The 20,221-nt window shown below is 40.7% G+C and overlaps 1 pseudogene; it reads right to left on the bottom strand.

Moving 5' to 3' along the window:
• LOC139587539 (chloride channel protein B-like) overlaps nt 1–11,877 on the bottom strand; it is a 77,478-nt pseudogene extending 65,601 nt beyond the window's left edge.
• Nucleotides 11,878–20,221: the final 8,344 nt, after the last annotated feature.

Here is a 20,221-nt window from a genome sequence, read left to right as displayed (position 1 = left end):
AGAGGGAGAGGAGAGGGAGAGGAGAGGGAGAGGAGAGGGAGAGGAGAGGGAGAGGAGAGGGAGAGGAGAGGGAGAGGAGAGGGAGAGGAGAGGGAGAGGAGAGGGAGAGGAGAGGGAGAGGAGAGGGAGAGGAGAGGAGAGGGAGAGGAGAGGAGAGGGAGAGGAGAGGAGAGGGAGAGGAGAGGGAGAGGAGAGGAAGAGGAGAGGAAGAGGAGAGGAAGAGGAGAGGAAGAGGAGAGGAAGAGAAGTAAATGCATAGTGGAAATGGCCACCAAGCTGCAGCAGCTGCAGGTTTGCCAGGCCAGCCTGATGTCCCACTTCTTCTAGGAAGAGTCTGCTGATGACAGCACAAAATACCAAAGCTGTGCCTGCTTGTGCACCAGCTGTAATGAAACTGAGCCTGCAACAGGAGTAAAAAAAGAGAAATAAAAACCACCATTATTTCCTCTCAAAGCCTGCTGGTATATTATGGGGTTATTACAGTGCCTCACGTCTCTAGGATGTGAGTTCAGACATGTTTGCCTTGACAAAGTCCTCAGCCCCATAGCACTGTTTGGGTACCAGGCGTATCATGGGACAGTGAGCTGCTGAACTAGCACCAAACAGCCCAAGGCAGATGTGCCACTTCCCATCCTGGAATAGCACACTCACAGGAGCGAGATACTGCAGTGAGAAAATGGTGAGACAGTTTGGGGTTCACTAGAGAATGAGAGTACAGCCCTGCAGCCTGAAGGCTCAGCATGCTGCCCCAGTCTGTAAATGTCTGAGAAAGCCACATGGAACATATATGCCTTGTCCCCTCCCTGTAAAGGTGTGGAGCCCACATGTGCCCCAAGGAGCAACTCCATTGCTGTAAGCAGCACCAGGAGCTCAAGTAGCAGAGATCTGCACTGCGAGACAGTTCCAGTAAAGGAAAAAAAAAAAAAAAGAGGAGAAAAAAGAGGAAGGAAAATAATTATAATATTATAAAAAAAGGCATTAATGTGCACATTAATGCCTTTTTTTAGAATATTCTTAATTCTTCTTCCTTAAAAATTTATATTATATATTTTTGCACACACAACATAATTTTCTTTCCAAAACACCCATTTTGTTCTATTAAAACAACATTCTGCATGAGACAAATGTTACATTTTTAAGGGAGGCCACAATGTGCAAAACAGAGGAAAGGCTTTAGAAGGGGGAAATAAAATTATGCTTGAATTCTCTCTTAGAAAAACAGAGTCAAGTCCAGCCTTTGCGGGGGTTACCGGAGTGATGTTGATACATCTAATGAAGTAATCAATAGTGCTCAAGAGCTTATAAAACTTGCATCCTCTGGATGTGCTACCTGACACCTCAGGGGGAATTTGTAGACGTGCTGAGCATTCAGTACCAGCTGAAGTCAATGAGTGTAAAAAACACTTGAATACTTTAAATAGTAACAAACAGCAAATTCTCAGAATAAAAAAAAAAAATCACAATCAGAGCTGTCTCTAATCATCTGGAGGACCTTTTAACTTTTCCATAGTGTTCACAAGTTTTATCAGTACCAGGACAGGTAGCAGTGAGGATAAAGGAGAGAAAGTATGGGAAAAAATTAATTAGGTTGTGTCAAAGCCCTCAACAAAGCTCACCAGTAAAGTCACACAGGGAACCTCATGACTGATTTCCCAACTCACAAATGTTAAGACACTTTTGTGCATGGATTTTTACTTACATGAGGTGCTTTCCCAGTGACATTGTTTCCAGCAGAAGGGAACTCAAGAGGTACTGCATGCCTCAGCACCAGCTGGGAAAGCTTTCCTTGGACATCCCCAACTTCTTGCTCCAAGCCAGCTGTACATGCTACATGTTCCACCAGTGGTATCAACAATGAAATTGGACCCTTCCAACACATCCAGTAGAGCTCTCCAATGGAGGAAGGCCTTAAGTGCCTTCAACAGCCTAATGCTTGCTGAGTGACTGCTCTGCCTGTGGCTGTACCTGGAGTGGGTACATCTCTGGAGCCTGTTCAGCACCAGCAGGTACCAGGAGAGTGGGAGTTTGTCACCCTGGGCGTTGTAAAGAAGTGAAGTCTCACTTTGACATTTGTCTCTGTTGCCCACCAACAGCCCTCTCTGTGAAGGGGACTTCCATACAACCTGCTTCCCCCAGGATGGCTCCTGACTGCAAGCTAGTGCTTCTTTCTCATTAACTGGATTGTGCACAGACAAACAAACATTTTGCCCACTTTTCTTACCACAATTGTTGATTTTTCCTATGAGTAACATTTTGTTTAACCAGCACATCTCAGATTTATTTAAATTACTGTTCTCAAAATACTAAAAGTAAAGGACATCCCATATCTTCCCTTTGATGCTTTTTGATATACTTTTAAGCTACAGATAATTCACAAGTGACTGTTCATTAGAATTCTATTTTTTGAGGAAATTAACACAGGATTCTTTTTTTTTATCCTTACTTTAAAAAAACAAACAAGGTTTTGTAAGCTAACATGACAATAAATATCATCCAGAAGTCATAAAGTGCTTGCAATTTCTTTTCCTGGAAGCTAATGTAATTAATTTCAGTAGAACTGTACCAGCATTATCTCACAGAGACACATGAGTAAGAAGAGCCAGACTAAAAAAGTTCAAAGCTCAAAAAATAAAACAAAGACCCCCGTGAACATTGAGCAATCCCCATAATCTCTTTTTTCCTGGGACAGCATCATTAATTTAAGGATGAAGTCCACGTGTAAGAATCCTGCTATTTCTCCCTCGCTATATAGCCCAGAAAGCAATGGGAAAATGTCTTCTGTATTAAACAACTTGTGAATTTTCTTTTAATTAAACAACTTTCTTTAATTAGAGTGGGTGGCTTTTTCCCCATTCCAAAGGGACAAACAGCAGGAATGCTGAAAGATTGCTGGTGCAGCACCTCTGTTTCCCTTCCAGATGCAATGGGCTCACCAGGGACTCACCAGACACCCCTGGGGCATCGAGGGCAGTGGCAGGGTGGCCCTCACAGAGCCCCACACCTCTGCTCATCTCTTACTTATCAGCTGGTGAAGACCAGGTGGATGTCAATGGTGTCCAACTGCAGCTGGCTCAGGCCACAACTCAAGGGAGCATTAAAAGTGATGTTGCATAATTGAGAGCACTCTTTAGTAAATTATTCATAAGTCAGTTAAAGGCAGAGGAGGACAGAGCCTTGGCTGACATGCAGCAGCAAAGCCAGGTTGGTTTCAACAGATTTAAGCATGGAAAATACTGAACATGTCTTTTAAATATGCAAAGTCCCATTGACATAAAGGAGGAAGCTACTAGAGACTATCAGAGACTTCAATGTCTCTTTTGCAGAGATTATGATAGTCCCTGCAGTGCCTCTGAAGAATTGCATGTTAATATCTGCCCAAATGTGGTGACACATCAGACTAGAGCCCATCATTCCAATCATCTGTTCCCAGGTTAACAACCACGGCAGCCAGAGCAGCCCTACTTCTAACACAAGATGTGTGATGATTTAAATTATTACAGTGTGTTCCCAGGCAGCACTTCAAATTACATTTAAATGGGGAAAAAAAATTCCAAACCCTTAGTGGAATGAAAAATCTATTCATTGTATAATCTTGGAAGACTTTTCTACAAGACTTAAATTAGGAGCCTTAATAAATCTCTCAGAGGCTTTTAGCAACTTACGTTGTGTTTATATTTAATAAAAATGGTGGAGGGTTCCAAGTAAATTAAATTAAACTAGCTCTTAATTCCTGTGTTTTGAAAAGGCATCACGTTGATGCTGTGATGACTTTATTCATGGAAATATGATTCAACTCTTTGGCTCACAAATCACGGTTACCAACCCCACACAAAGGAAGAAAAGAAATCCCAGCTGCAGTCTCTGAGCTCCTGGAGACAAATGTCTGAAAGCAAAGAAAACAAAAGAAACCAAAAGGGAGAGCTAACCCTTGGGAAGCATTGTCTAGGTTTGTGGCCACCTCTGACTAACCATGCACTCCTATTTTTGAACATCTGAGTCATCCCCTAGGGTGCTGCACCTCTGTGCAAATAAATAAATAAGGATAAACCAACAGAGCAACAGAAAATGCAAATGGCTCATGGGGAGAAACATGTTTGGTCAGGGTGGTGAAGGAGGGAGAACAAACCTCAAGGATAAATACTTTCCAACCCCAAAACGGATCAGAAATAAACCAGCCAGCAAACAATCTATATCCTTTTAGCAGAGACCAATTTTACCATCTCTATTCAAGATATGCTTCCAGACAGATAATAAAGTGCAGCAGGATTCTCCTCTGAATGGTGAATAAAGGAAATGATGTCACCTTCCAAAACAAACAAAAAGCCCAAAATCTGGCCCCGCAGTTACCAAATTTGATTGTATTGCAACATAGTAAATTTTAAGATCCTCTCTGACCTACACAGGAGGACCAGGCAAGCCTCCTCTATCCCCCTCACAAGGCCAAGGACAACAGCAGGGTGATGGGGATTCTCTTTCTTTGCACATAAGAAGGCAGCATAAAAAAATTATCCTTTAGAAAGACTATAAACTCTACTTTTTTCTACTTCACCTAGAAACATGGTGTAACGCCACTGCATGAACCACAAGCACCTCCAACCCAACTTGCAATCTGTCACCTGCAGAGCAGCACCTGGTCCCTCAGCTGGCACTGCTGGCTGTTCCCAAGCTGGACACACAAACTACATCAGTCTGCACCTTGCACAGCCACTTAGGGCACTTCTGCAGGAGGCTTTAAAATTACTGTCCCTGTTGTGTGAAGCCACTTGACACCAGCTTTATTTTTATACAGACTTTGCACAGGTGAAAACATGAGATGTAAACCATCTCACCACAGGCCATGGCTGTGTGGCAGGTGGCTTTGCAGAAACAAAACTGACTGCAGTTATCCAGATAACTGCTTGCTGAGTATCACTCAGGGAATCATACTAAGGAACCAAGCCAGCATTTAAAACACACAGCAAACAAACCCTTTCCTTCCCTGCATTTGCACAAATAGCTGTGCAAATGAAAAAGGGATGGGGAACAGCACAGGTGAAAAGAGCTACTGGTGCAGGGTATTTTTTAAGCCAGTGCTGCTGCTACTAAGACAGATGTTGCAAAGCCATACTCTCAGCCTGGTAGCTTTAACATTGAGAATTGCTATTTCTCACCCCCAATGGATCATGGGACCTTCTGGCTCACAGAGGAGCCTGTAGGCTACAGCCATCATGCATGAGAGAAATGTCCCTAAAAATATCTTGATGTTAAAATGATGTTGAATAGAAGTGCCATTTAAAATACCCAATGATTTCTGGCAAGCCAGACAGCAAAGCTGCTGGCAAAAGAACTGCAAAGGGAAAAAAAAAAAAGAAACAGAGTCAACAATCATTAGATGTTGATGTGTCAGATGTGTCTATGGACAATTTTTCAGTGTGACCCTCACCTTGCTCTGTTCACAAATAAACTTTCCCAGAATTAGCAGCCAACACAGATGCCCATATAGCTTCTGGCAATGCACAGAAGTTCAAGCTCCTGACAGTGTTGCCATACACATACTGGAGCTAAGGAGAGAGGAAAACAACTGACAAGGGCGCCTGTCCCAAGCCCCAGCCTCCATCCTAATGCCTGAAGCCCATCAGCCTCTCATCTTTGCACAGGCTGTCCGTGGGGCAAGGTGTACATGTGAACCTTTGTGATTTGTCCAGTCAGTTCAGTCTTTAGAAAGTTTAAACCTGCTCTGTTATGGTATGTATAGTAACAGCAAATTCCCTTTTCCTACTGTTGGTGGATTTCAGGGTAAATCTAGTAAAATACTTACTCACTTTTTCTCTCACCTATGCTGTTAATTGCCTGTCTATAATTAAATTGAACACAGCAGGATAGTAAATGACAGAAAGGCTCAATGTTTTAGCTTTGGTGCCTCATAAAGTACTAACCTGGGCCACATGCAATACCCACATAGCACAGCTAAATGATCAATCTAAAACCAACAGGAACTTTTATATGGACTGATGGTCTTTGGCTTAGACCCCTTCCAAACACTGAGTTTTCATGAGTTATACCAGCTGCCACTTGTATTTATTTTATAAACACCACATGCTAAGTGTAAATTGCATTGCCACCACCACTGATTTCACCCCAGACACTTCTATACAAGTTATGGGTGGTGGAATCCAGGTTTAGGCTGAAGGCCAAGAAAGACCTCTCCAGTGGGGTTGTATAATTGAGGCTTTTTTTTCTTTTTTTTTTTTTTAATAAAATAGTGAAACAACAAGCATATGGAAGAGTAAGAGAATTAGTTCATCACAGTGTTATTGGCTTGTTGCATAGGAGAACTCACACTTGCCAGCACAGATCCCAGAGAACCACTAGCCCAGACAGACGCACTCACAGCCAGGTCATCAGCACCCACAGACCAGGTCTGGCTTTTCAGTCATCTTTTGTACTACAAATTTCTGCAGGCAGAAGATACATGGCAGGGGAAAACCAAAACAAGCAATGGAGGCTCTTCAGAAGGAAGGGAGTGAATAAAGTAAGGTGAATCATGACATTCAGAGCTAAGTCATGGGGTTTTTTCCAGGACTTCCTGCCCATCTCTAAAAACTTTATAAGGGAAACATGGTTACTCCTCAAGGCCCTTTTCAGGTCAGAAGCAAGGTTCAAGTACCTTAAGAATAAGCACAAAACCACACTCTTCTAGAGTCTTCAGGCATTTTTCCTGAATGGAGCCTTCAAAGTCTTACATCAGTAATTACCTTAATGAAGCTGAAGCTATTATTAGTAGGCAGAATATAAGTGAGCTAGCTGTTTCCTGCTTTATTTTAACCAGCAGGCCATCTCTCAAACTGGGCATTCTCACATTCAAAACACATGTTTTGGTCACCCCAGGTTTTTGGTTGGTTTGTTTATTTGTGTTTGGGCTGACCACGGCCGTGCTGTCTCCAGACCTCCTCAGCTCCCACGCACTTTGCTGCCTTCCGCAGGGCTCAGCTGTGACACACTGTGGGTGCAGGTCAAGCACATCCCTGGTGTTTCTGAGGCCACAGAGTCACAGCCTTCCCAGCAGCACATCCTATCAAGTGTTTTGTAAATGCATCGTGCAGCACGGCCAAACAGCAAAGTGCACAAAAAAGGAGTTTTGCTCATCTGCAGCTGAAGGAGTATTCAGATAGGGAGATCTTCCAGGGCAGGAATTACATGTTTGTACTGATGTCAGAGCTTGCCTCCTGCCCTTCTGTATTAATAATACAATAGGACAGATTTTATAACAGAGCAGGACCAAGAGTGTGTGTAACAGTTGTTGTGATGACCTGGAGTCAAAGTGTGGTTTCTTTCTATGTATTATTTACTTACGCTTTAGTGTGTATATATACACACATGCTTGTATATACATACAAATGCATATATACACGTTTGCATATGTATTTATCCACTGTTTATATATTTTATAAACTTACATGTAGTTTGTATATTAAAAAAAGGAAAATAATTTTCCAAGAGGATTATATATGCTTTCCTCATGGAAAACCTAAACTTGTTCATTTTTTTTAATATTTCCTCTGATAAATTCAGCTTCCATCTGTTCTGCAGAATAACTCTTCCCTTGCATTTCTGCTAAGTGACTGAGGTCTGTCCTTCAGCAGTTGATGGTATTATTCCATTATCTTGAGTCCACAGAATACTGGAGGACACATCCATGTCTCCATTGCACTGGAGAGCCCAGAACTGGGCCCAGTACTCCAGATGTGGCCTCACCAGTACTGAAGAGGCAGTAAGGATCACTTCCTTCAGCCTCCTGGTAACACTGTGAATGCAGCCCAGGAGGCTGTCTGCCTCAGTCGTGGTCTATCAAACACTGCTTCATTTTATTTTATTTTTGTCTGCAAGTTTGCTGAGGGTGCACTAAAACATTATCCCATCATCCAGGCCATTAGTGAAAATATCCAACAGCATTTGACCCCCCAGGACTGACCCCTGGTGTATATTCTTGAGGACCAGCCTCTGGCTGGACTTCCTGCCACTGGTTATAATGCTTTGAGCCCAGCAGTTCTGCCAGGTAAATCCATCTCACTGTCCAAACATCTAATCCATACACCACTAGTTTGTCTATGAGACTGTTATGGGAGTCAGTGATGAAAGCCTTGCTAATGCAGAAATAAAAAACAGCCACTACTCCAGTCATTTCATTGTAGAAAGTTGTTGTCCAGTGTAAATCCATGCTTGATTTTGCTTGATTTGCTCATTGGAATGGACAGCTCCTCACCACAGATGAAAACCAATCAAGCCCCTTGGATCCCAGTGCTCTCCAGGATGATCTCCTCATAAGGAGAGGAGGATCCAGGAATTCTTCCATGCAAACCCCTGAACAGACCAAAGTGCTCTTCTGAATCCAGTCCTTCATCTTTACCCCCTCATCTCAGGATCCCACACACCCCAATCTCATGGTTACTGCTGCCCTCAACCCTCACATCCCTGATCAGTTTTTCCTTCTCTGCAAGTACAAGGTCCAGCAGAGTGTCCCCTCATTCGCTTCTTGATCACCTTATCAGGAAGGTGATTGTTATTGTTATCAATGCACTCCAGAAACCTCGTGGATTGCTCATGCCCTGATGTGTTGTCCTTCCAGCACATATTGGGACGTCTGGCTAGACTCCCACAAGCATCTGGGCCAGTGACCACAAGACTTCTTCCAAATATCTGATGACAGCTTTGTCTAATTCCTCACAGTCTACAGCAGGCATCCACAACACCACCCCATGTGTTGGTGTGCCCTCCAACACTGATCTGCAAGCTCTCAGCTGACTCATCTCTTCCCAAAGCAGAGCTCCAACCATTCCTACTTGTAACTTTGGTGTGGCCTTCCTACAGAGCCTCTATTGTCAGCTATCCCTCCACATCTGTGCAGACAAGGAGCTCATCTGCCTTGCTCCAGCCTCAGTGAGAGACCCCCAGCCCCAAATCTGCAGAGCTGCACCCTCCTCAGCAGCTTGCTCTGGGCTGTGGCCTCTGCTGAGTCAGGGGTAATTTCTCTGCTGAGTGCTGGGGACCACCTCTGGCAGCTCCCTGCCAGTGCTGCTGAGCACAAGAGCACTGGCAGCCCAGACCCTGGCCTCCTCCTGCACAAAGTGCTGCTGGCTGCATGCCGTGACTGATGGTTTTACAGGCTCCCCCCAGCACCAGCTGCCAGGGTTCCTGACCCTGCCTGGTCAGGATTCAGCTGGAACAAAAGCTCAAAAACCCCTCCTCACAAGAAACTCTTCAATGTTTATACCATCTACCATAGATATCACAAACCAAGTGAAAATTTTACCATGTGCTTCTCTCTACAGGTGAGGAAAAGCAAGCAGTCAGGGTCAGAGATGCCTTAAGACTTACATTGGTTTTATCAATTCAGTGATTTTTACCACCACCATTCCTTGATGGCTATCATTATCACAGAGATACTGATAGCCATAAGGACAAATTAATAATTCCACAGTAATCTATTACTGAAAATAAAGCTGACCCAGGCATAGAGTGAAATAATATGTCTGATACCAGGTCCACACTCACTAAGTACCTTAAAGAAAGTTAATCCCTTCCCTTGGATGTCACCCAGACCTAAAGCAGCACATTCTCTGGTGTACATGGAAGAAGAGGAAGGTGACAGTATATCAAAGACTGCTTTCATCAATCCCATAACAAGAACAAAATCAGATAATATAGTGTACTATAGGCCAAGTTGTAGCAAAGAACACCAACGTGTGTGTACACAAAGGACCACAAGGGGATCCGATCTCCACACTCCCCTCCACAGGCAGCACCTTCAGGCTGTTAAAGCTTGACACTGTGCATATTCTAATAAGCTAACACAGAAAATGTCACTCTGACTTTCTCTTGCTCACCTGCAGGTAGTTTGACTTTCTCTTGCTCACCTGCAGGTTCCATTTCCATTTGATGAGAGACTTAATTATCTGATGAATCAAAAATCCCAGCACCCTCACTGCTTTTCTGATTAGCCCAATCAGCAGCCATGATCCCACTCTTTTCTAGAAACAGGAAGACAGTTACCTCTCAGACCATAAAACAGGATTATTTGCCATGCTTCCTCTCACAAAGACAAAAATTCCATTTTTAGAGCATTTTGAATATTACCTGTGACTGCCTGAACAACAGGCTTCTCTTGCCAATACCTCTTTTAAAAGTGTACACTCAACAAATATTTACCTTCAGGTGAAAATCATTTTCATTTGGGTAAGGAATACAGTTGAATTTTTTGGTTTTAGATTTGTTTGGGTTTTTTTAATAGAGAATTACCAATGCAGTCTGATCTCTGATGTTGAATGCTTGATGCCATATCAAAATCAATTATATGACCCCATAATTAAACATTTGGTAGAGCACTTGGAACACATTTCAAAGTAATCCCTGTTTCCTTCAACTGCAATAATGCACTGAGCACCCATCACGTAAATGTGCAAACTTTTACCTCCAGTTTCTGTCTTTCCTAAACTTACACTTCTAATAATAACGTGCACCAGTAATAATGACAGATTTATTTTAAGAATCACCTAGGACTAGAGCAAGCCTACTGAGATTCAAACACTATGGTTCCTGCAGATTATGCTGTGAGAAAAAAAATTAAAACTAATTACTTTGAATAGAAATTTTAAAAGTTAATTGTAACTTAAAATTTAATTATAATTCATGTCAAGAAGTCTCAGTAAGAGAACATTTACCCAAACTTCTGCAAAGTCTCTTCTTTTTAAGTTGTATACATTGAGGAGTTAATAATTGAATTCATTTTCATATTCAGTAAGTTATGAAGAGCAAAGACATAAACACAAAATATGCTTTTAATCCCTTGGCCCCTTTCTACATTCAAAATATTTTCCTGTACACAGAAACGATAAATAACTTTTTCTTAATTCCTTCTGCTGTCAGGCATATCCCTGGAGTGTCCAAATTACACACAGTTTTAGAGGCAACTTTACACTATTTGAGGTAAGTTGACCTGTATGTTTTCTCTTGTAGCCCCTTCTTTTAAAGCTTTTTGTGTGAAGACAAATAATCCAGACTTTCATGGGCTAGCAGGTGTTCTCTCTACCAAAGGTACTACAGCTTGGGTGCTTTACCCCAGGCAGTTTGCACATTGGCAGCTTGGAGAGGAGCAAAAGACTCAACGCATGTGAAGCGTTCACTGTAAATCAAAATCAGCAGCATGCTGCGTGTTTCCCACCTCCAAGGCATGACCTCAGCCTACCAAAGAAAGAGTAAGAAAGGATTTCTGCTGTTTTCCACCAACTGGAATTTGGACCAATTTGGAAAGGTCTTATCTCAAATAACTGTAGAACCATAGAATGGTTTGGGTTTTGGGTAAGGGACATTAAAGATCACCTATGCCAACCCCTCTGCCTTGGACAGGGACACCTTCCACTAGACCAGGTTGCTCAGAGCCCCATCCAACCTGGCCTTGAGTGTTGTCATCTTATTGCAGGGGTTCCATACTGTTGTCTCTTTATCACAAAAGTTCCATACCTTCTTGGTGTTTTCTCAGGGGCAGCTCCTCAGAGCACTGACTCGTTCTTCTTCACAAAGTGGCAAACTGACTCCAGCTCCCCTCTCAAGCAGCCACCCCACTCTTTTATAGCACTCTTCTTCTCATTGGTTACAGCTGTGGCCTGTTAAAGTCAGGCCTGTTCCTAATCTTTGATAATTGGCCCAGCTGCAACTCCTTAGGGGTAAGATTACTTTCTACACCATTTTTCCTATATTCTATCCCCCTACACTTGAGCACTTCCATGAGTGGGGCATCTACAGGTTCTCTGGGCAACACGTTCCAGTGCTTTACCACCCTCACAGTGAAAGATTTCATCCTAATATCCAATCTAAACCTACCCTCTGACAATTTGAAGCCATTCCCCCTTGTCATGTCACTACATGGCCTTGTAAATGGTCTCTCTCCATCTTTCCTGTGTAGGCTCCCTTCAGGTACTGGAAGGCTGCAACTGGGTCAGCCCAAAGCGTTCTCTTTTCCAGGCAATGAAGAAACATAAATAGCTCCTGGTTGTGAATCAGTGAGTACTAAAGGGCAAGAGAGAAGAAAAAAGCCACATGCAAATTACCCAAAATAGTCTTCTGGACCTATGGTTTTGCAATGCTGAAAGTTTGCTTGTAGCCCACTACTCACCCTTCTCAGATGTAACAACACATGGTCATGAAGGAAATACTGCCCAGGGCAGGAGGTACATCCATGTTAGGATATAGTAATGGCCTAAGCCAAATTTCCTACACCATGACTGGGGTTTTTTGCCAGCTCAATCAGGCATTTCATTCCAGAGACTTCAAAAGTACTATGCAAATTGCAGACTTGGCAACAATCAATCTTACAAAAAAGAGAACAGGTTGAAGAGAATTTATCTCGGTGGAAATCAAAGACTGCAGAAAATAATTGTTGCTGGAAACTGTGTGAATAGCTACAAGAAACAGTAAATGCATTAGAAAAGTTACCTTCCTTCAGATACAGGGAAATAAATGTATCTGCCACCAGTACCTCCACAGTAAAGTTATCTGACAACAAATACACATTGTGTGACCAATTAAACCCCTCCAGTCAAAGGTGAATTAAGTAACAGCAGGTGCCCGACTGATTATGTACACTAATAATGTAAAAAGTGGTACTTCACAAACAGAAGCTCAAACCTTAGTTTTGTATTTAAGCACAAAAATGAGATTAGATTGCTAACTTCTGCTTGCACAAAAGCTGGGTTTAACTACTCCTATTTCAAGTTTAAAATGGAGCAAAAGAAAGCAGAAGCCAGGCAAGAAAAGCAGACACCTGAGCAGAGCTCCTGGCTGGGATCCCATTCAGGTATGCCAGACTGGTTACCCCAAGGCCGCCATTTAGCCCATTTATTTCTGGAACATGGGAATTTGTATAATGTCATTTTCTAGTTGTGTTAGACCAAATATGAATAGATCTGGCTATTATAAAGATTGCAGCACAAACAAAAATACAAAATCCACTGAATAATACAGACAGGGGATGGGAGAGGAACACTGAAACTAAAGGTACATTTCATGGGGAAATAGATGAGGTCAAGTCACACTGCTCGCAGATGACACAGATATTCCTCATTCCATGCCACAATGACTTGTTACATAAACAGGATGGCTGCTTTTACCCAAACAGGAATATCATTCCCATCCCTAAGAGCACACCTGAGCATTTGTCTTTGCTGTCCCCAGTTGCCAGAAAACCAAAGCTGACAAGTCCTCTTCCACCAGACTGTATTGCAAATTCTCACGTACACCCTCTTGTGCATTCAAATTTTAAAAATCAAAATAGAGTAAGAATGTGTTTTTGAACTTCGACCCATAGTTATTTGTTCCCCATGGGCTCCTCTGCAGTCAGCTTAAACCCACCAGTACACCCACTTATCTGAAATGTATTTCATGAACCTCTGAGAAGCAGTGCACAAATGGCCAGTTAAAAAGCTAGATGGTGAAAAACAAAGCAAGATTTGAGGTTGCAGGGGGGCATTGCTGTATCCCTAAGATGCAGGAGTTGAGACAAATCTCCACAAGACAAACAAGGCCTTACAAAACACATACACACATGAAGCTTTGTCCATTTATGATGAAACCTGAAGACTGAGAGCCATGTAGGCAAATGCAGACTGGGTTTGTAAAAGTTTCTGCACCAGACATTCCTCTCCTAATACATACTGCTTAATCAGCCTGTAAGAATTTGACCCAAAACCTATGCATTTTGGCTGTCACTATTACATACACTAACACCTCCCAGTGAAGAACAGGAGTCTTCATCTTTCTTTTGAAAAGTATTTCAGATCATATATTCTCAGTTCTGTGAATTTTACATAAGGATTATCCTACTTTCTGCGATGTTTTTATCTCCAAACATCACACAAGGATCTTTCTGCTTATTGAAGAGCTTCCAAAACTCAAGTTTTGCCATGGATAAAGAAAACCAGAGGTAATGATGAAAAATACCTTCTCAATACTGGAAGATAAAACATCCCCTCCTATGTAAGGAGACCAGAGAATCCAGGCTGCAACCAGTTCCCAGATTTTTTACTAATTTCTGACTTCTGCAAGGTGTGCTACTTGACTTAAAAGTGTTCTTACCTCATCACAGCCTAACTGGGAATAGCTGCTGTGGAGACAAGGAGGGGAAGAAGGAATCTGTGTTCATCACCACTAAAAGTTACCTACACACTTCTATGCATAAATGCTTTGAGGAGTCAAGTTATAAATTGAATTTTTCTCAGTTAGGAAAGAATTTTGAAAGACCAATGTGGGAAGAACCCATGCTTTTAAGCTGCCAAGACCCCATTTGGGAGCCACAGAGCTCCTTGTTCCACTCCCGAGCAGCTTCTATTGCAGGCCATGGGATTCTTTGCAAAAGGATGATGGCCAAATAAGGAGGGTGGGCAGACACTGGCACAGCTCTGTCTTCCTTGGTAAACATAAGCAGGCTGAGCCAAGCTGCCCCCAGTTAGGACCTGGGAAGTGGATCCCTTGAAACAGGAAAGACCAGCAAAGGATTGTACCTCTGCTACTTGGTGAACTAGGTGACAAGTTCACCAAGGCAAGGTGTGCTGCACAGCAGAAATGCAGCTACAACTATCAGCAGCTGGCCATTCCAAAAAGGTTTTGGGCTAGCTCAACTAACTCCTCTCCCAAACAACTCAGAAGACAGAACAACACAATTTTATTTGCCTAAATGCTTTGTAAGTGAAAGAGGATGTGCATGCATGCATCATATGTGTTCTTTATCCCTTAAAAGACCAGGAAAGAATAACCCTGACTAACACTATGAAAAAACAAAGAGTTGCTAAATTAGAAGCCAGAGCAAATAAGAACTACCCACCAAATGGCAGTAGAGATAGCATGAATTTAATACTAAGACATTTTGCCACTTGACTTTAAATAATACAGACATAAATCAGATTCCAGCTTTTACACACAAAAGCACCTGCCACAGAACTCTAATTCTTGTTATGATTGCATTAAACCTCTCCTGCCTGAGCACAAGCTACTGGTCACCCCTCTATCTGAAGCTATCTCTAACTCTATAATGTAATTTTAACTCTGTAGCGGCAAACATGTAAAAAACCAGGCAAATACTTAGTTGGCATCTCAGTTTTAAGTAGACAGAGAACCACGTACTTTTTGAATGGTGTCAGGAGTTGTATATACTTAAAGGGTAAGAATTTCTTCCCTCTCCACTGCCCTTCTGTCTTCAACCACAGGCTTGTTTAGTGGAGCACATGTGATTTGTCCATCTGTCAAGGAAAGCAGTGCACCATTCTTGCTGGCTTCAGTTTTAATACTAGAATCATACAGGTATTATAGGATCATACAATCACAAAAATACAATAAAGGATTAGAGAGTGTGAGTTAATGTTGTTAACACTACATGAGTAACACATCAATTCCAAACGAATCTGAAGGTAAAAGTCAAGAGGTTTTCAAATGCCAGAAGAAATAGTTTCTACTCTAAGAAACATGAGCAGTTCAGGATGTATTTTTCAACAGACTGAAAGCAAGGTGGTAGAATGAAGAGCTTCCAAAACAATACTGTTCACAGCATCCCACTCCAAAGATCAAAAACCATTACACTACTAATTGAGGTGACACTCAAAGACTTCAAATAATGAGTGTTTAATGCTCAGTCTGAATGACAACTCAAGGAAGCAAATAATTATCACAGTCATTGGACAGATATAAAGACATTGTTAACTAGAAACGTCATGGCTTTTAACTTTCATTTCATATTATTTCAGAGTTATTTCAAAGTTACAGCATTAAAGGAATTAAAAGTATAGTACTACCTTGGCATGAGAATTTTCCTATACATGCAACAACTCCTACACATGGTGCTGACTTAAAGGACAGAGATGTTGAAACATTTTCTGATAACACTGTAATAAATCTCACATAGTGCAACAAGTTAGTAGTATCATATGATTAAAGTAAATTTAATCTGCAAATCTTTAGACAGAAAAAGAATGTACATATGACAGGAAATCATTTCAGAAAACAGAACCCAAGATGACCATGACCATCTCCACAAATCCTCAAATTGTGATGTTGTGGCAAGGAGTTATTTTAGATTTCTCAGAAGCAGACAGTCCCAGAGTTCAAAGTGCAACGTACCTCCCAAAGATGGGAAATAATGCCCTCTCCCAAAACTGCAGTTGTGCAAACAACAAACCCTGGAGGAATCTGTCAGCCAGAAAAGGGCAGGGCTGTTGGCAACTTCCCAATACCATTACAAAAGCAGAGCTTTTAGTACAGGGTTTTCTCAGAATAGTATAGACTGTCTTAACTACACACACACATTTAAACCCGAAACTGCTGATCACCAACCACTTAGATGAATGTGGAAACTAAAGAGCCAGCTGCCACCACCACACACTTCCACGCTTTTGGTTTACACAGCTCCTCATTGTGGCAGGTTTTGCCAAAACTGAAGAGAAACAAAGTCATCTCAACCTGCTGTACTTCACCAACTGTATGCAACTTCACCAACTGTATGCAACAACTCCCAACAACTCTATGCAGGAATACTCTATCTTAAAAAAGTAAGAGATTAAGAGAATTGGGTTAAGTCATGTGAGGCTGACTTCAAGGAGTTCCAAATGCTACATCATTTCCCAAAGTAATTCTGTGAAGCTGAACCATCACTCCCATACTAACCCAATTTTTATGATGCTGTATCTGCTAGAAACACCTTCTTCCATATCTTCATGACAACTTCACAGCTCCACTGTTTGAGGTGCTCTCATCCTAATTGAAACAGATCTTTATTTCTGTGACAATTGGAAAAATAGAGAAAATTTTTCATGTGCTGTTTTCAAGTCAAGTCAGTAAGAGATGTGTTTACCTTTACTATGTTTCTTCTTTTCTTGGTAATTTTTAGTAGAAATTGCAGAGGGAAATCAAACTCTTCCCCCTCCCCTTGTCATTCCCGCACGCTTAAAAAAATAACAATAGGATATAATAATAGTAATATTAAAATTGAAATAGCCAACGTGTTAAATCAGCATACCTACACATTTGTAACAATCACCAGGGAGCAGAGTGGGAACAAACACAAACCAGCTTAGGAAAACTTTCATAGTATGACTGCACAGCCATTCCTTCAGTACTTCTGATTTAACAAATATACAGTTTGGGGTTCTCTAACCCAAACTACATAAAGTTTCTAAATTATAAATTATACAACCATGTTTACATTTAATCCATACTGCTTATATTAAAAGCAGAAGGTTGGGATGCTGCTGTTAAGAAGTGGTGAAAAGTCATAAATTAGTATAGAAAACACAAATTTTATCAAGAGATCCAAAACACTCTATGTTATATGTGCATTATCTCAACATCTTCCATTAAGTTACCCATTTATACAGTTTGTCACTTATATAAATAATTTTAAAATATTTATTACTACTTTTAAATGGTAAAGACTAAAAAACTTTATAGAACTGCTTGAACATGGAAATGCTACTTGACAGTTGGCTTATGTGTATTTTAAATAACAGAACTGACTGCACATAAACTTACAGCTCTTTAGAAATTGAGTTGAAAGTATACATCCATTTAAGTAAAAAGAAAAAAACAACAAAATTATAAACCACTATGACAGTAACACTATGGTAATGTAAGAAGTTATTTTGTAGGGAGTTTTTTAAAGCATCAAGTATGTTATTTTTATGCTTCCAGCATTACATCCTTCATACTTTAGCCCATGATCAGTCGGGTCTTCAACAGAAAATGTAGAGCACATTGATTCAGGAATAAGGCAATCAGCAGAACAACAAACAGAAAAAAAAACTCCCACAACTGTTTCAACAGAGAGAGTTTAAACAGATAGATTAACAAGTTTTACAGCTTTTTCTTTCAATTTATTATCATTATTATTAAATAAAGACTACAGACAGTCACATTCCTCCAACACCTCCCCACCTCATAAATCTTTCAAGCTTCACAAAAGAGTTGTGAACACATTATTTAGAAACACATCTATCTGGAAATTTACTCACATAAAAGACCAACAGGAGTTATAAGTCATCTTTCTTTGGTACAGTAATGCTTATTCAGACTTGCTTAGTACCAGTTTGCTCCTCCTCTAGCAGTTGAAATCAGCCACACCAGGGCAATCTGGCTCAGTTTTCATAAACTAGAGGCCAGAATTAAAGCAAGTAGTAGTCAGACATCCTGCTTCTACCACAGGACAATTATCTGGTGGCCTACTAAGTGTGCCTTCTGCATCAAAAGAGAGCATAATAGAAGTGTAACATATTTTTAGGCCTTGAGCTATATTGTCCCAAAAGCTACTAATTAGCTACAAACTCACCATATCAGTAATCATGTAGAACACAAACACTTGTCTAAATTATACAGTTTTTACCATTATAGATGATCAATTGTCATAATAAGTACTAGAATTTTTCTTTAGGTATCCCCTATACAGTGACAAACATTAAGGAGGAATGTGCATTATGCATTTATTTGATAACAGCTGAGGGATGTGCCGCTGACTCTATCTTGCTTGGTGAAAAATATTCTCAGCTTGCATTCAGGAAGAGGAGAGCAGTCAAGGCCATTGGTAGCTTCACACCTTGCAATGTTTTTTTTTACTTTACTATCTACGAGTAAGGCACATCATTTATAATGTGGCTATTTCCATAGGCTTGCTCATCGTATCTTAAGGTTTAACAAAGTATGAATCGTACCATCTTTGGCTTTTTTTCTCTGCTTCATAGAAAATGGATCTGTGTGTCAAACAATCAAAACACAAGAACTTTGGCAATGCTTCAGAGCACAAAGCTAGTTTAAATCCCAGCCAGTGACCACCAACACAAAAAGAATTATGTATTAAGAGCTTTTCCACTTTGTCTCTCACTCAATTGGCTTCAAATGGTACTCTGCTTTGCAAGATTTATTTGATAATAGTTAAAATACGGGTTTGAAAAGAAAAAAAAATGCACATTTGGTAACAATGGCAAATTCCAATCTTGCCAAAAGAATGTAACACAAGTTAAATACTCTTGAGAAGAAAATTAAAATTCTGTCACCTAAGTAGGCTACCTAATGAGAACTTCAGAATATGAGAAAGCAAATTTGAAGTAAACATTGATCAGACATCGACACTTGCAAAACATTATTTTTCTGGAGGAGAGTAAGCACAGTGCTTCAAAATCTTCTTCAGGTAGTAGAAGTGCTTTGAGGAGGCTCTGAACGTTATGCAGTAGTTGAAGACATTTTAAAATTTCATAATTAATTACACTTCAGACTTGTCCCAGTGTGAGCAAAATAGAAAATCAACACACCTAAGATCACTGCAGGAATATTTTTGTAGTCATCCATGTATTACATACTCCAGTGTCAAAGATCAGCTCAACTCCCTCCAGAACTGATTTTTCCTTTGCAAAATGTATCTGTTTAGAGCTGGATATGCAGATTCTCACTGATACAAATGGACAGACTATTACAGGATCACCTTGTACCACACACAACCATGCAAACAACAGGCTCTTCTTGATGCTCTGTGAATAAGCCAGTCTCTTAAATTATGTTACCAACCAAATAATAGTCTACAAGCATTCTCGCAACAGCTTATGTTGTAATCTTCCCAAAAATTCACATCTCAGAACTGTACAGTTCCATTATTTTAATTGATTAAATATAGATTAGCAGTGTTAGTGTAAGAAAGAAGATTTAATGGCATCAAAGTCATTCCAATTAAAACAAGGGAAAAAATGTTGCAATGCACTTCAGCCAAACCATCACAAATGATATGTTATATAAATACAGACACGAGGTAGCTGGCAGCTATAAATTCACCAATTCTGGAAGTGTCCAATTTGTCTAAAAAGCATAAATTGACAAATATCAATCAAACCTTTCCATTAAAAAAAAAAGAATACCTAGCTTATTGCTTTTCATTGTTTACATCAGAAACAGGCAAAGGCTTATCAAAGAAAAGTTACCTAGCTGTTGATGGCTTTTGATCATATCCACTTTTCAAATGAACCACTAAATAAAACTTTGAATGCAAACAGCTGACTCACTCCCAACGTTACATATTCTCACCAAAATGAACAAAGGTTTGCATTCTCCAAGGTGAGGGGCAGGGAAAGAAGACGTAATATCCAAAAGACTAGCATTACCTACTTGCTTATGAGAAATCAGTAACAGAAATAAAACCAGTGTTCCCACCAGACAGAATACATTG

Source organism: Agelaius tricolor, unplaced genomic scaffold (assembly GCF_023055355.1).
Source record: "Agelaius tricolor isolate 1412-34295 unplaced genomic scaffold, bAgeTri1.0.p SCAF_2, whole genome shotgun sequence".
Taxonomy (NCBI): Eukaryota; Metazoa; Chordata; class Aves; order Passeriformes; family Icteridae; genus Agelaius; species Agelaius tricolor.
This window is presented reverse-complemented; position numbering and strand designations above follow the sequence as displayed.